Here is a 16,427-nt window from a genome sequence, read left to right on the forward strand (position 1 = left end):
GGAAAAAAATAAAGCATGTGATTTATGAAAATCACCATTTTTTTGATAATTATAGGTGGGACAAAAGAAATGGATTGGCACTAGTTTTTCTTATGTGATAATCAAACTGAGTGTCCCAGGAGGTCTTTGCACACTGTGGCTTTGCCTTTTTTCCCCTGTTGCTGCTCTTTAACTGGCACTTCTAAGCCACTCTCTGTTTTTATTCTCAAGCACTATGACTGGATTTGCCTAAGAACACATAAGAAATAGGAAATACAAATAGATAAATACTATAGCTAATGGTGGAATATGTGATGAACTCTCCATATTGTAATATTTCAAAGTAAAATAAAAAAGGTGAAACATATATCATAATGTTCCTGGTGCAAATGTTACCATTTTGGTATTATGGTAGTTCAGTATGGATGTTGCTGTAAGAATTTATTACATTATGTGCCACTCCTTTTTCTTACATATTCAGTACACTTTCAAATCCCTCTGATTGACTATGTGCTACCAAGTAATTGTTGATTCCTAGTCATTACAGAGACAGCCCTTCTCAACAAGGTTTTGTTTCCAATTTGGTATTCCAAGTTTTTCAAAGATACCCTCCATTATCACAGTAACAGATTCCATCCAACTTGGTGCTAGTTATTTTCTTCCTTTTTTTCTACCTTTACCTTCTCTTTTAATTTAGAGGGCTTTTTTTCTTTTTGAGGAGAAAACAGAGGAAAGAATGCCTTGTTTGGGAATGAAAATGACTGAGTAGCTAAGTTGGCTCTTCTACTACTACTGCCCTCTAGATTGCCTCTACAATTGAGCTACTTATGGCAAGACTTTGATTTCTTTCCCCTGGGTAAGATTTTTGCAGTTCTTTGGATTCTGTTTTTGTGAATACTTTATTTGGTATTATAAATTTATTTTCTGGACTATGTTTTGTTGTTTCTGACATTGGAAGTTGTTCTTCCCAGAACAACTTTTCAGATGTCCTCTTTTTGCTGGACTTGATTTGTAATAACATACCATTATTTCTTTCCATTTCTATTCTTGTATGTTTAGACACTTTTTTCTTCTAGTAGTCCTGCAGCTGCAGATCTCTTTGCTCAGTGAATGTTTCTAAATTTGGGAGCTCATTTGTTACCAAATGTCCAGGATGTCCAACATCTAGAATAATCCTTGCTGGACCCAGGTGACCACCTATCCAGCATGGGTTTCTGTAAATTACACCTCACCAGCTCTTTTAGGAGATAGACATTCCCATCTGGCTTCCCTGATGAGGCCTGTCTAGTATATTTGAATCTCTGGTGCAGTTCTCATTTATCTCAGAGCATATACCACAATCACATCAAGATAGTGTTATTATTTGTTATACTCATTATTTGTAAGTAATATATTTATACCTATAATTAAGTAGAATTAAATATACTTTAAAAATTGGGGGAAATGCCAATTTGGAATCTTATTTTTTGGGTTGGGGGCGGTCAATCATCACTATTGCAATAAATGAAAGAGAGAAAAGTGCAATTGTTCAGTGGAACAATCAAAGAGAATTTTTGAAAAGAATTCTTAAGAAAACTTATGCAAGCGGCAAGACATTTCATTAATATAAACTTAAAATAAGATAAAGATAAATTATTATAAATAATTAGATATCATTTATCTAATTATTAAAATAATCATTAATGGCCATTTGGTAGAAGGGAGTTCTGTAATGTGACCATTTGGCTAAGAATATAAAAGTATTTTAAATCACCCACCTATCACCCATCTCCTCCCACTTATGACTGTATGACTGTAACATTGTTGTTATATCGTTATGATTTATATTGATTGTTTCCTAGTATGATTTGATTGCTTACTTGTACCCTATAACTATCATTAAGTGTTGTACCTTATGATTCAAGATGAAGGTATACAAGACCGAGTGGCTGTTGTGCTTCCCTCCCAATAATTTGGCTGACATTCCAACACTCAGGCTGGGGGGTCAAATTTTATACCCCTCAGACAGGGTCCATAACTTAGGAGTCCTCCTGGATTCACAGCTGACTTTCGACCATCAGCTGTCGGCTGTGACCAGGGGGGCATTTGCCCAGGTTCGCCTGGTCCACCAGTTACGGCCCTACCTGAACCGGGAGGCTCTCGCAACAGTCACTCGAGCCCTTGTGATCTCTAGGCTGGAATACTGCAATGGGCTCTACATGGGGTTGCCCTTGAAGAGCATCCGGCGACTGCAGTTAGTCCAGAATGCAGCCGCGCGAGTGATAGTGGGCGCACCGTGGTTCGCCCACATTACACCCATCCTCCGCGAGCTGCACTGGCTACCTGTCGGTCTCCGGGTGCGCTTCAGGGTATTGATGACCACCTTTAAAGCACTCCATGGTAGTGGATCTGGATATTTGAGAGACCGCCTTCTGCCGATCACCTCCCTCCGACCGATTAAATCGCACAGGCTGGGCCTCCTCCAAATTCCATCCGGCAGTCAATGTCGACTGGCGACTACACGGAGGAGAGCCTTTTCTGTTGCAGCTCCGACCCTGTGGAACGAGCTCCCCGTTGAGATTCGTACCCTCACCACTATCCAGACCTTCCGCACAGCCCTCAAGACCTGGCTCTCCCAGCAGGCCTGGGGATAGGTTTCCAATTTGCCCGCCCGAGTGTTGACTGTTGAATGCATGTTGTGGTTTACCATTTTATTTTGTTCACTAGTGTTTGTCTCTTGGTACTGCACCCCCTCCCCTTGTGATTGTAAGCCGCCCTGAGTCCCCTCAGGGAGAAGGGCGGCCTATAAATCTCAATAAAATGTCAAAAATGTCAAAAATGTATCTTTTCTGTTATGTACCTGACAGCATATGCACCAAAGACAAATTCCTTGTTTGTCCAATCCACTTGTCCAATAAAGAATTCTATTCTATTCTATTCTATTCTATTCTATTCTAATGGATATTCAGTAGTTGCCACCCCCACTTGCTCTGTTTACTGGAATATAATCAACTGGAAGTTTTGACAAGTTTTTCTTTTTCTTTCTTTCTTGCTAACAAGTAGTCTTTGCCTAATAAGAGCATCTCCAATTTTCACTAGTCAAGGCATACTTTTTTCCAAAAATTTATCTTTTGTGCTATATGGCTAAGACATTATTAATAAAAACATTATTTTTTATTTATATTAGACACAGAAATGGTAAAATGTGTTCTATTTGATTTTTGTTTCAATTCCAAATAAAGTTGTCAAGATTATTTTTATGAAAAGCTGTAAGCCATAGGGAAAATGTTCAGTTTAAATCCTATATCAAAAGCTTCTGATGCTGAATATCTTTATTCAAATCCTCTAAGTTTGAGAGCAAATTCTAGTTATTTAATCACCCTTATATACTCAAGACATTATTTTTAGTATTTAGCTTTATTATGGGAATCTGTACAGTTTTTTAACCTAGAAAAGTCAGATACTAGGAATAATGTACTACCAGTTCCATTAATTAATAATTATATTACTTGGGCTTATGCACCACTTCTAAATGTGGTTTACTTTATTAATTTTAAATTCCTAATGTACAATCTGCAAAAGTGTTGGACTGATACATAGGTCAACTGAGGTCCGGGACATCTGAGGCCATTCCTAATTTCATGATTCATGCATAGTGTTTCAAAAAGCCACCTTCATTAACCTCCTCAATCCTGATCTGGGGTAATAGCAATCTGCATCTCAGAATTTATCGCGGGGAGAATGAAATATATTTCAAAAATTTCTTTGAAGTGGTCTATAAATATTCAATACCAGCACTCTCTCTGACCTTTGTACCACAAAGTTTTATTTCAAAATGGTAATGTCTTCATGACTATGTACCCCTGTATTTATCACTGGCAAATATTAATGTATCAGCATCACTCGATATCATTAACTATTTCATATTAATGAAAATTGCTTCGATTTATTTTATGCTTTATCTGCTATTCCAAGACTTTCTTGCAGATTATTTTAATGTAATAATGTTTTTAAAACTTAGTAAGGCAGGCATGCATTTCACAGAATACAATAATTATGGGCTTCCAATTATGATTAGAGTGCAAAAACTTTTGGAGAAAAATAAATTAAAACAAAAACAGATAGTTTCTAGTTGTAAAAAGATAATCAAAAGATTATTAAATCTTTTGATACAGAACAGAAGAAGAGTTGATATATAATGAAAAGTTATAAATGGAAGTAAATTGAAATAATTTATTTTAATTTTATTTCAATTCAGATTTTGCAGTAAAGTTGTTGAATATCAAGAAGAATTAAAGTAGTTAATCTGAGGTATAGGAAAGAATTCTCTAAGATGAGTAGATAAGTAAACAATGGTAAATGTTTGGGGAAGAGATTTTGAGAAGAGCTAGAGAAATTGATAGCTATATTATGGATGTGAAATATAAGGGCAAAAGAGATTCAGAGAAAATAAAACAATTCCAATGGCTATAGATGACCATCTCTAATTAAAGATAATGCACCATTGCTTGTGTCAAGTTTTTTAAAGCAATTTACACTAAAAAAAAATAGGCAGAACCAAGATTAAAAGATGGGCATGGCCTTAAAATAAGTTTAAATTAAATTAAAATGCAGAATTTTAATATAAATACTGTTTTAATATCTTCCCCTGCTCATTAAGAGTTACAATCTTACGGTTATAGTTGGTGAGGGTCAGAGGTCACATTCTGATGGTTGTGCATCTTATAGAACAAACTGAACCTAAATAATGGCAATGGCATTTATATACTACAAAGACTCTTGTGTCTTTAACTGGGTGAACCATGCATCATAGGGCAAAATTTTGCAAACTAAGGCATACTTAAAATTGGCTAACTTACAGATTGCCAGGGTCTATTATTCCCAAGGAAATGACATTTGGGAGAGTTGTGGCTGCTTCAGTGTTGCTGCCCTGCTGCTGCTGTAATCACGTGATCTTCATTTTCAATGTTTTGTGACAATTTTTCAGCCATTCATGCAATCGCTCCCTACCCACTCAGCAGCAGCTATTTACTTCTCTTTACTGAAGGGAAAGAAAGGAAAGGAAGTCCCAAAGGTGTTTTTTCAAAAGGCAATTGGACTTTCTTGTTTTTTCCTTGAAGACATTTTGCTTCTCAACCAAGAGGTTTCTTCAGAGCTTCCCTTCTTCAGAAGGGAAGGGACAAACAAAAAGAAGGGAAGGAAGGGAAAAACAGGGAGGAAGGAATTTCTACACAATGTTCCCAGCCCATGCCATCCCTGACAGCTTTCATTAACCTGTGCCTCCCCACCACATGGCTTCCATGACTATGCAGCCCCTCTTGCATACCCCTCCCACCTGACCCATGTGCATCCCATGAACTTTGGTGTAGAATATTAGTAAAAACTCCTAAAGGGCCAGCAACAGCCTATGCTGAGCCCTGATTGACTGGGACGCAGCATAGTCTGTTGCTAGCCAGCTAACTCATTCTGATTGGCCGGGGTACTGCGTCAGCAGTTGCTGGACAGTACCCGGCTCCCTATTGGTTCCCCATTTTACAAACCACATATAAATACCTTGGCGCGGATTCTGCTTCTTTGAATCGCTGTCATCTGTTCGTTCTATGCAATAAACCCTTGCTGTTTGGAAGTCCTGGCTCTTGCGTCTTCTGTCCGCCTTCAATATTCAAAACTGGCGACGAGGGTGGGATACAGCGATTCCCGCAGAGCCTAAGACAACAAGCGAGAAAGAATTAGCCAGCCGCACAAGCCGCGTCTAAACCGCCGGCGCGCAAATGCTAGGAAAATTTTTTTTTCTCCGCTCCATCTACTGCCATTGAACTGACTCAATCGGCAACCATGACATCTGCTTTGCCACCTTTTGCACCGTTCGGATCTGCTGGTGAAACCTGGGAAGGTTTCATGGAGCGATTCGAATGTTACCTGATCGCGTCAAAAAATCACAACCAGCCTGAAGAAGAAAAATGTAGTTTCTTTTTAAGCTGCTGCGGCCCCGCGATGTTCGCGTCAGCCAGAGCTTTAGCCGCACCACGGCCAGCCTACATGCTCGGTTGGGACACGCTGATGACCAGGCTTAAGGGCCACTACGCCCCAGCGCCATCCCGCATCGCTCGCCGCTTCGCTTTTCGCCGCCGCGTCCAAAAGCCAACTGAAAGCATCAGCCAATTTCTGGAGTCGCTCCGCGTAACAGCGGCTCAGTGCGACTTCCAGAATTTGGACGAGAACTTGGTTGAGCAGTTCATGTGCGGCGTTAAAGACATAAATTTAAGAAGCCGCATGTTAAGGCACCACAACATCACCATGCAGCAAGCCGTGGAGGCTGCCCGAGCAGCGGAGCTCTCTGAGCAGTCCACGGACGACATGGAATGCCTGCAGCTGGCATCGCCACTCCCTTCCCCGATGCCAGGGTGCCCTCCACCTGCCTCGCAAGCCTGCCTGGTCGATGAGCTACTGCCGCCAGAGGACCTCTCCAATGAGCTTGTTGGCCAGCTCAGAGCACAGCCAAGGCGTCCACCACCACCACCAGCAGCAGCTGCTTCTTCTGCCACCGGGTGCATTGGATGTGGCGGCCGCCATGCCTGCACGGCCTGCCCGTTTAAAAACATCATCTGTCGCCGCTGCAACAAAAAGGGGCACGTTGCCCAGGTTTGCCGTGCTTCTCTGCCTGCGCCGTCCTTCCTGCAGCAGCCAGCCGCATCCCAAGCGCAGCCGTGCCGCCAGCCGCGGCCCGCTCGGCGGGCTGAAGACTGCCACACTGTTCACCAGCCGGAGATCGCCAGGGAAACTGTGAGCCAGGCATCCGCCGGAGCCCGGAAGGTTTCAGCCTCACTCCAACTGGAAGGTCAGCCTTGCCGTATGGAGGTGGACTCTGGCTCCTCCCGCTCCCTGATCTCCTGGGCCGCCTTCTCCTGTCTGTGCCCCCACATCTCCTGTGCCCAGCTACAACCAGTGGACATGTCCCTTAGGGACTACCAGGGGACTCTCATTCCCACCCTGGGGTCCTTTCCCATCCATGTTGACTATGGGACTTTTCATGGGCGACTGCCCATCCTAATTGTTAAAAATTCCCTCCCTGCGTTGCTTGGCCTTGATTGGTTCCCTGCCTTGGGTCTCTCTATCGGGGGGGGTGCATAGCGTGGTTCTCTCCTCTCTAGAGGACGTCCTCTTGGAGTTCTCTGATGTCTTTGACGGCCAGCTAGGCTCTTGCAAGGGCACCCCATCTCCCTCAACCTCGATCCCCAGGTTGCTCCAATTTGGCTTAAGGTCCGCAGGGTGCCTTTTGCCTTAAGAGCTAAGGTTGACGCTGAACTTGACAAACTTTTGGCGCAGGGCGTACTCGAACCCGTCGACCATTCGCGCTGGGAGACCCCAATCGTGGTCCCAGTCAAACCAGATGGGTCAGTGCAGATCTGTGCCAACTACAAGTCAACGATCAACCTTGCTCTTCAGCAAACCCCTATCCAGTCCCTGTGGTGCAGCACCTGCTCAATTCCCTGGGGCAGGGCTGCACATTTGCCAAACTGGATATGGCACAGGCCTACCAACAGCTCCCGGTGGATGACGATGCGGTGGGTGCCCAGACCATCATCACCCATCATGGGGCTTTTCGTTGCCACCGCCTGATATTTGGCGTTTCCTTGGCCCTGGGGATCTTCCAGAGCCTCATGGAGCAGCTGCTCCATGGGCTCCCTGGCGTGGTTCCATATTTCGATGACATTCTGATCGCTGCTTCCAGCCGCTCAGAACTCATCGAGATGCTCAGGAAGGTCCTCCTGCATTTTAGGGGCGCAGGCTTAAAATTGAAACGCAGCAAATGTTCATTTGCTGTTCCCAGAGTGGAGTTCTTGGGCTTCTTAATTGATGCCCAAGGAATCCACCCTACGCCTTCTAAGGTGTCTGCCATTAGGAACGCCCCCACTCCCACCTCCAAGGCGGAGCTGCAGGCGTTCCTGGGGCTTTTGAATTTCTATGCGCCGTTCGTGCCACACAAGGTGTCACTAGTCGAGCCGCTGCATCGGTTGCTCGACCGATCAGCGACCTGGCGCTGGGGCAGCTGTGAAGTGCATGCGTTCGTGGCTGTCAAAGCCACGCTTACGTCATCAGCTGTCTTAGTACAGTATAACAACAAGCTGCCATTGACGCTAGCGTGTGACCCCCCCCTATGGTCTGGGGGTGGTTCTGAGCCATGTCCTCCAAAATGGCTCAGAAGCCCCTGTGGCTTTTTACTCCCGGACACTCTCCTCCACGGAGCGCAACTACAGCCAGATAGACAAGGAGGCTCTGGCTGCAGTGTCCGGGGTTAAAAAGTTCCATGACTATCTCTATGGTCGGCACTTTACCCTTGTCACTGACCATAAGGCTCTCCTTGGGCTTTTGGCAGGTGACAAGCTGACCCCCCCCCTATCCTATCTCCCAGGATGACACGCTGGACGGAGTTCCTCGCAGCATACACCTATACGCTGCTCTACCGTCCAGGCAAGCAGCTAGGGCACGCTGATGCCCTTAGCCGCTGCCCCCTGCCTGAGACTGACCCCGCCCCGTGCTTTCCCTGTCAGTCCTCTTAATCGCATCCTCCGGCCTGCCCATTACAGCCACGGATGTCACGGCCCACACCAAGGCCTTCCAGTCCTCACCCAGGTCTGCTCTTGGGTGCTGAGGGGATGGCCCATGGACAAGGTGGCCGATTGCTTCCGGCCATTCAAGGCCCAGCAAGCTGGGCTCTCCCTCCACGGGGGCTGTCTCATCTGGGGGGATCGGGTTGTGATCCCTACCGCGCTCCGGCCCCAGGTCCTGCCTCTGCTCCACAAGGACCACCCAGGCATAGCGCGAATGAAGGCATTAGCCCGCAGCTATGTCTGGTGGCCTTTGCTAGACTGAGATAGCGGCCTATGTAGGCCGCTGCACCACCTGCCAGCTCTCCCAGCCCAACCCCCCCAGCCAGGCCTGCTCGAGAGTGGGAGGCTCCGAGAGGCCCGTGGTCACACCTCCACGTCAATTTTGCCAGCCCCTTTCACGGCCAGAACTTCCTGATTGTGGTAGATGCCTACTCTCGGTGGGTGGAGCTCATCCTTATGACCTCCACCACAGCCAAGAGTATGGTCAGGGCCCTGCGCCGGTTGTTCGCAACCCACGGGTTGCTGGACGTCCTAGTCTCAGACAACGGGCCGCAATTCACCTTTACCACATTCCAGGGGTTCTTGGCCGATCAAGGGATCCAGCATGCGCCCACAGCCCCGTACCACCCGGCCTGCAATGGCCGGGTGGAGCGGGCGGTCCGCTCAGCGAAGGAGGCACTGGGCCGCATGGACCGGGGCGATTGGCAGACGAGGGTGGCGGCTTACTTACTAAGCCAACACTCCACCCCCTGCCCAACAACCAACAAAAGCCCCGTGGAGCTCTTGATGGGCCGGCGCCTGCGGACCCCCTGGATAGGCTTCACCCGCTCTATTCAGGGGACCAGTCGTGCAACCTGGGGGTCACCCCTCCCCGTTCCTTCCGTCTAGGGGATTTGGTGTGGGCCATGGTCTGTACCTTCCCCCTGCACACCTTCCTTGAATTGTCTAGTATCTCCTGTGCATGGCACAATCCTTCCCAACCAGTGTTCCCCTACCTTTCCAGAGCCTTTGAAGAATCTCTTGAGTTCTCTTCCTGACCTATGCTATCATGGCATGCTGTCCCTGATGAAGTACTTCTTATGTACTTTCAAGCCCTTAGGCATTCTTTCTGACCTATGCTGCCCCCCAATATACCCTTCCCAAGTCTTGTGACATCTTTGACACCCATTTATGCATCCTGACCCTTGTTGCCTGCCTTCCTGTCCTCAATGGGAGGGAAGCAGGAAGGGAGAGAGGGAGGAGGAGGAGGAAGGAAGGAAGTTTTTTTGTGCTCCCTGCCAGTCCCCCACTCCAAAGAAACTCAATGGCAAAGCAGTAGGAAGTGAAAAGTTGTTTTTACTCCCACTGCTTTTTTTACCTGCCTATGCTCATTCTGTTCCTTTGTTTAGATAAGGAATACTTCCAAACTGAATGAATCAGTGGACAGCAAGTTGTCTTGTTCTTATTATTAAGCCTGCCAGGTAGAACCTGTATTTAAGAAATATTGCATGCTGAAGTAGACATCTTGATGCACATTATCTTACATTATTTTCTGGTCATGCCTATGAAGCATGTTGATTTTATTTTCCTAGCTTTCTTGACTATGGATGCTGAACTATTTAATTTTCCATTATTAGATTGTTTTTGTTTATAATTTATGAAGTAGTTGTAGTGTTAATTGATTTTTCATAAGCTTCTAGATGTTGGTGAACAATATTCACTTTTTGATTGGTAGGCTTAATAAACATAACTTTAGAGTCATAACTGGAGACTCTTATAGACACAAGAGTGTCACTAAAAGAATTAATTTCTATAACTTAGTATCTTAAAGTTACCATTCTTCTGTAACAGCAAATAGTGCAAAATTTACATCCCAGAGTGGGTTTATCTATTAGCATTTCCGGGTTATGACAGAAACGGTCCCCCCCTCACAATTTACTAGCCTACACTATTTTTGGTGAATGTTTACTCATTTTTTATTGTGTCTTTTAAGCTCACTGCTTGACTTCTTAGGATCCTCCTGAGCTGAAAGTAATTGTCACTTCAAATTTTCATCATCAAGTATTTGTCTTGCCTGGCAGTAAGTGAAGCCCTGTATGAACCACTGGAAATTCAATATTAAGACTACACGCTGAGACTACTAGAGGCCAAGACAAGCATTCAACAAAGGGATTGTTTTGCACTGAAAGGTTCTAATGTCTTTCATTATCTCAAGACAAAACATAATCAGAGATTGATAAAAAAAAACTTCTACTATAATTAAAAAAACATTGTTCTAGGTTCTGGAAATGCACAGTCAAAACCCTTGGCTACACATTGATCAGCTTCTGAAATCAGAGCTGACAAGCACATTTTATCTCATGTAAAGCACATTTGAGAGTAACATCTGCAAAATTACATGGGAAACTAAAGTAATATAATTTATTTTATATCAATAACTGTGATATTGAATGGAATTCCTGAAAAAGAGAAAACCAATAGGAAGAAAGATGCTGTTGTCTATGATTTATATTTATCAATAATTATTTATACATATAATATATATGCATATATGGCGGAATAGCCAAATATTTATATTTATGCAATACATTTGTTAGTGCAAACTAGACAAAGCTCTTTGACTTGATTATGGATCTATGACCATAACCTGATTAAAAATATAATATTTTAAAAGATAAAAAATAAAATACACATCAAGCTAATAGGAGAAGGCTATGACTACATGCTAAGTGCCAAATCATATTGTTGTTCAGGTATTTATTGCTGAAGATATTTGAGGCCTTGTAAACTTTTTTAAAAAATGTTTAAGATGGACTGTGGCAACAAAGAAGTGGTGATAAGTGTATATACAAAACAATATGTTATGTAAATTAAAGCACATGGATTTCCTAGGCGTTATATAATTTCAGTGAAAAACAGTCTGCACCAAACTAAACATAGTAGGGACAAACATCTGCCTATACTTTGGCTAGACATTTAGTAGGTGATGCAAATGGAAGAATAAATGCACTCTATAGGCATTGTGAGCTCCTGGTGACAGTGATTCATGTCTCATTTCTACATATCTCCTCTATTATAGACACTTCACATGTGGATGCCTTTGATGTTGATCCAGAATTCATAGCTCTTGCAAAATGCAGTGGTAAGAATGTTAATGATTTGAAGTTGATATTGTTTGTGAAATCTAATCTCTATGGACTTTCCATTATAACAGTTCATTTAGTGATTGATCGAGTTATACTATCACTGAAAAATGATTTATGTATGTTTTTCACACTTAGGACCCTTGTAGCATTCCTGTGGTCATGTGATCAAAATTCAGATGTTTGGCAACTAATTCATATTTATGGTGGTTACAGTGTCATGTGATCAGCTTCTGCAACTTTCTGACAAGCAAATTCAGTGCGGAACTGGATTCACTTAACAACTGTGCTGTTGCAGTGATTCACTTAACCGTGGCAAGAAAAATTGTAAAATGGACCGTATCTCACTTAAATATCTCACAGCAACATAAATTTTGAGCTTTGCCATAAGTCAAGGACTATATCTGGTTAGCAAGCCCAATTTAAAATGTTCATTATCAGCCTTAAAATACTACATATGGCTTGGCTTCAGGTGGTACTGATTCAGTAGAATTGCTCTCTCCTGTTGGTTCTGTGCTTAGAGTCTCATCTCTATGAGAGATCAAAAGTATATGGATCAAGGACAATCCTCCTTTGGATTGTACTTCCCCCCGCCCACTCTTTGGAACAACCTCCTTCCATAGATACACCAAGCAACTGTACTGTATTTATTTTATGAAGTACCACCAAAATGATTCTGTATGAGTGGGCCTTTTGTAATTTCTACTGAGGTTGATGGATGTTTGATTTTGATAGACTTGTCTGTCTTTCCTTCTTTTTAGATCACACAAATATCCATAAATTTCATACCATGTTTCTTATTTCAATAGAAATGATTTTTTCCTATTTTTTGTTCTTTGGGAAAAAGATACTTCAATCAATCAGAATATAGTTGAAAGGGACCTTGGAGGTCTTCTAATCCAATGATCCTGCTCAGGCAGGAAACCCTAAACCATTTCAGATTGGCTGTCTAATCTTTTCTTAAAAATTTCCAGTGATGAAGCAACTACAACTTCTGGGGACAAACTATTCCACTGGTTAATTGTTCTCACTGTTAGGAAGTTTCTCCTTAATTCCAGGTTGTGTCTTTCATTCACTAGTTTCCATTCATTTTTTCTTGTGTTGCTTTCTAGTACTTTGGGAAATAAGTTGACCTCTCTTCTTTCTGGCAGCCCCTCAGTTACTGGAATAGTGCTATCATGTCATTCCTAGTCCTTTATTTCTCTAGACTAGCTAAACCCAATTCCTGCAACTGTACTTCATAGCTAAGGTTACCAGATTTTCAGATTGGTAAAGAGGGACACCTTTGACTTGGGCGGGGGGGGAGGCTTGATAAAAAAAATTATACGGAGCAACAAAAATTTTCATATAATGCAAAAATAGTATTGTAATATTTTTTTTATTTCAACATAACTACAATTTACAATTATAAATTGTAACTGTTGCCAAATGTCAAAATTTGATCACATGACCATGAGGATGCTGCAACGGTCGCTAAGTGTGAAAATGGTTGCTAAGTGTGAAAATGGTCATCAGTCACTTTTTTCAATGCCATTGTAACTTTGGTCACTATACTACCTTTCTTGCCACAGTTCTTAAGTGAATAACTGCAGCTGATAAGTTAGTAACATAAGTGAATCTGGTTTCCCCATTTGACTTTGTCAAAAGGCAATTAAAATGACCACAGGACACTGAAACCATCATAAATACGAATCTGTTGCCAAACATCAAAATTTTGATTGCGTGACCATGAGGATGCTGCAACAGTCGCTAAGTGTGAAAATGGTCGCTAAGTGTGAAAAATGGTCATCACTTTTTTCAATGCCATTGTAACTTTGGTCACTATACCACCTTTCTTGCCACTGTTCTTAAGTGAATAACTGCAGCTGGTGTTTTGTATTTTGGCTAGAATCTTTTTTTAAATAGTCTAAGACAATTTAAAAAAAGAATCCACACAGAATAAATTGAAGTAAAACATTTCAAACTATTCCACACATAATAAATTGAAGTAAAATTATTTTTAAAAATTCTATGCACAATATATTTCAAAGTATTGTGCATACAATTTTTAATAATGGTTTCACTTCAATTTCTGTTGGATAGAATCTTTTTTAAAATAGTCTAAGACAATTTAAAAAAGAATCCACAGAGAATAAAACTATTTTAAAAAATCCTATGCACAATAAATAAAATATTATTTTAAAATACATTAAAAAAATAAAAGAAAAAAACCCGGCTCACTTACCAGCAGGCAGACACTCCAAGTCAATCCAGAATGATATAGATGTTAATACAAAGAACTGTGCAAATTAAAATGGTGAAATTAGTAAGGGAAATATTTTGCCACCATTTTTTCCACACAAGCGACCTCCAACCTCCGTGCCCCTCCCCTTCCAGGAAATCCAGGAAAAAACAGTCCTTACTTCTCTAGCCAAGTATTTCCTGGAACTCTATGGTACTGGGTCATTTTTTCTTATAAAATGAGGTAAAAGGGGTGCAGGGGGGGGTCCGTTTTGTTGCTTTAACGTTTTCATATCTTCAATGAAAGTACTGAGACAGAGAGAGGGTTAGACAGAGTGTCTTTTGTCTTGCCCCAGTTAGGATTTCTTAAGCAAATCCACTGGGCTTTCAACATGAAGCTAGAAAATCGGGACTTTTTTAAAATGCCCCAGGACATGGGACAAATTGTTAGAAATCGTGACTGTCCTGCCGAAATTGGGATGTCTGGTCACCTTATTCATAGCCTCCAGACCTTTAATTATGTTAGTTGCTATACTTTGAACTTTTTCCAAGTCTCAACATCTTTTTTATAATGTGGTAACCAAAACTGGATGCAGTATTTCAGATATGGTTTTATTAAGGCTTTATAAAGTAATACTAATACTTCACAAGATTTTGATTCTCTGCCTCTGTTTATACAATCAAGGACTGTATTAGCTTTTTTGGCTGTTGCAAAACATTGCTGCTTAATTGATCGTCCACTAGGACTCCAACAGTTACTGGTTTTGAGCCAGGTCTCACCTAAAAAAATCCTGAGCTTGTCTTCTGGATGTTAGCTATTCCTGCCAGCTTAGTATCATCTGCAAATTTGATGAGTTCCCCTTCTATTCCCTCATATAAGTCATTTATAAAGATATTGAAGAGTACTGGGCCTAAGACAGAACATTGTGGTACCCCATTGCTTACTTTCCTCCATGTAGCTGTATCATCATTAAGGATTACTCTTTGAGTACCGTTTGTCAGTTACAAACCCATCTGGTGATGCTGTCTGTCCCACATTTTTCTATCTTACCAAGAAATAGGTTTGGCCTACTTTGTAGAATGCTTTACTGAAATCTAAGTATACTAGGTCCACAGAATTTCTCTGGTCTACTAATTTATTTACTTTGTCAAAAAATGAAATAAGATTAGTTTGGCCTGATCTGTGTTTTTTTTTAAAAAAAACTTATATTGGCTTCTAGTTATAATTTTGTTTCTAGATATTCACAGGTCTGTTTTTATTATTATTATTATAACAATTGTATCACAGCGGCCAGTTGTTTCGCCAGATTTGGCATTGGTTACTAGTTGGGCCCCACCCAGGGGCCTAGGACATCGTAACGTATTTTCGTAATATGCCTGCAGATCCAAGCAGTGCGGCTTTTTGCATTTGACTGATGGTAATTTTGTCAATTTTTAACTGTTTTAAATGTAATTCCAGTGCTTTTGGTATAGCACCCAGTGTGCCAATTACCACTGGAATTATCACTGCTGGTTTGTGCCATAGTCATTGAATTTCGATTTTTAAGTCCTGGTATCTTGCGATTTTTTCATGTTCCTTCTTGGCGACCCTGCTATCACCTGGTATTGCGATGTCTATGATTGTGACCTTATTTTTCTCAACCAGTGTGATGTCTGGTGTATTATGGGCCAGTATTTTGTCTGTTTGTATACGGAAATCCCACAAGATCTTGACCATCTGATTTTCGGTGACTTTTTCAGGCTGATGTTCCCACCAGTTTGTTGCTGTTTTAATATTATAATTTTTGCACAAATTCCAAAGGATCATTTGTGCTACTGAATTGTGCCGCAATTTATAATCAGTCTGCGTGATTTTTTTACAGCAGCTGAGTATGTGATCAACAGTTTCATCAGCTTCTTTGCAAAGTCTGCATTTGGCATCATCAGAGGATTTTTCGATTTTGGCCTTAATGGCATTTGTGCGGATAGCTTGTTCTTGCGCAGCCAGGATTAGTGACTCTGTTTCTTTCTTTAATGTACCTGTTGTTAACCATAACCAAGTTTGTTCACTGTCCACTTTATCTTTTATTTTTTCCAGAAATTGGCCATGCAGTGCTTTGTTCTGCCAACTCTCCATTCTTGATTTTATCGCATCTTTTCTGTATTCTTGTTTCGTCTGTTGGGCCTTCAGTAGATTTTTGTTCTTTACTTTGATTAATAGATGTTCTTGACTTTCTTTTAAATAATCAGCCAGTGCATGTTTTTCTTCTTCAACTGTTTGCTTCACTTGTAATAATCCTCTGCCACCTGATTTTCAGGGCAGGTAAAGTCTATCAGTATCACCACGTGGATGTACACTGTAGTGCATTGTCATTAGTTTCCTGGTTTTTCGGTCCAAAAGGTCCAAATCAGCTTGTGTCCAGTTAACTATACCAGCTGTGTATCTTATAACTGGTATTGCCCAGGTATTTATGGCCTTGATTGTATTTCCACCATTCAATTTAGATTTCAAAATTTTCCTAACTCTGTTGGTGTA

At 41.9% G+C, this 16,427-nt stretch overlaps 1 pseudogene; it reads right to left on the minus strand.

The window, feature by feature from the left end:
* The window catches only part of LOC148045921 (uncharacterized), a 183,541-nt pseudogene extending 167,513 nt beyond the window's left edge, over positions 1-16,028 (minus strand).
* Between the last annotated feature and the right edge of the window lie 399 nt (positions 16,029-16,427).

This window comes from Thamnophis sirtalis, unplaced genomic scaffold (assembly GCF_051295495.1).
Source record: "Thamnophis sirtalis isolate CommonGarterSnake01/CBP01778 unplaced genomic scaffold, rThaSir2_p1.2 scaffold_4, whole genome shotgun sequence".
In the NCBI taxonomy this organism is placed as follows: domain Eukaryota; kingdom Metazoa; phylum Chordata; class Lepidosauria; order Squamata; family Natricidae; genus Thamnophis; species Thamnophis sirtalis.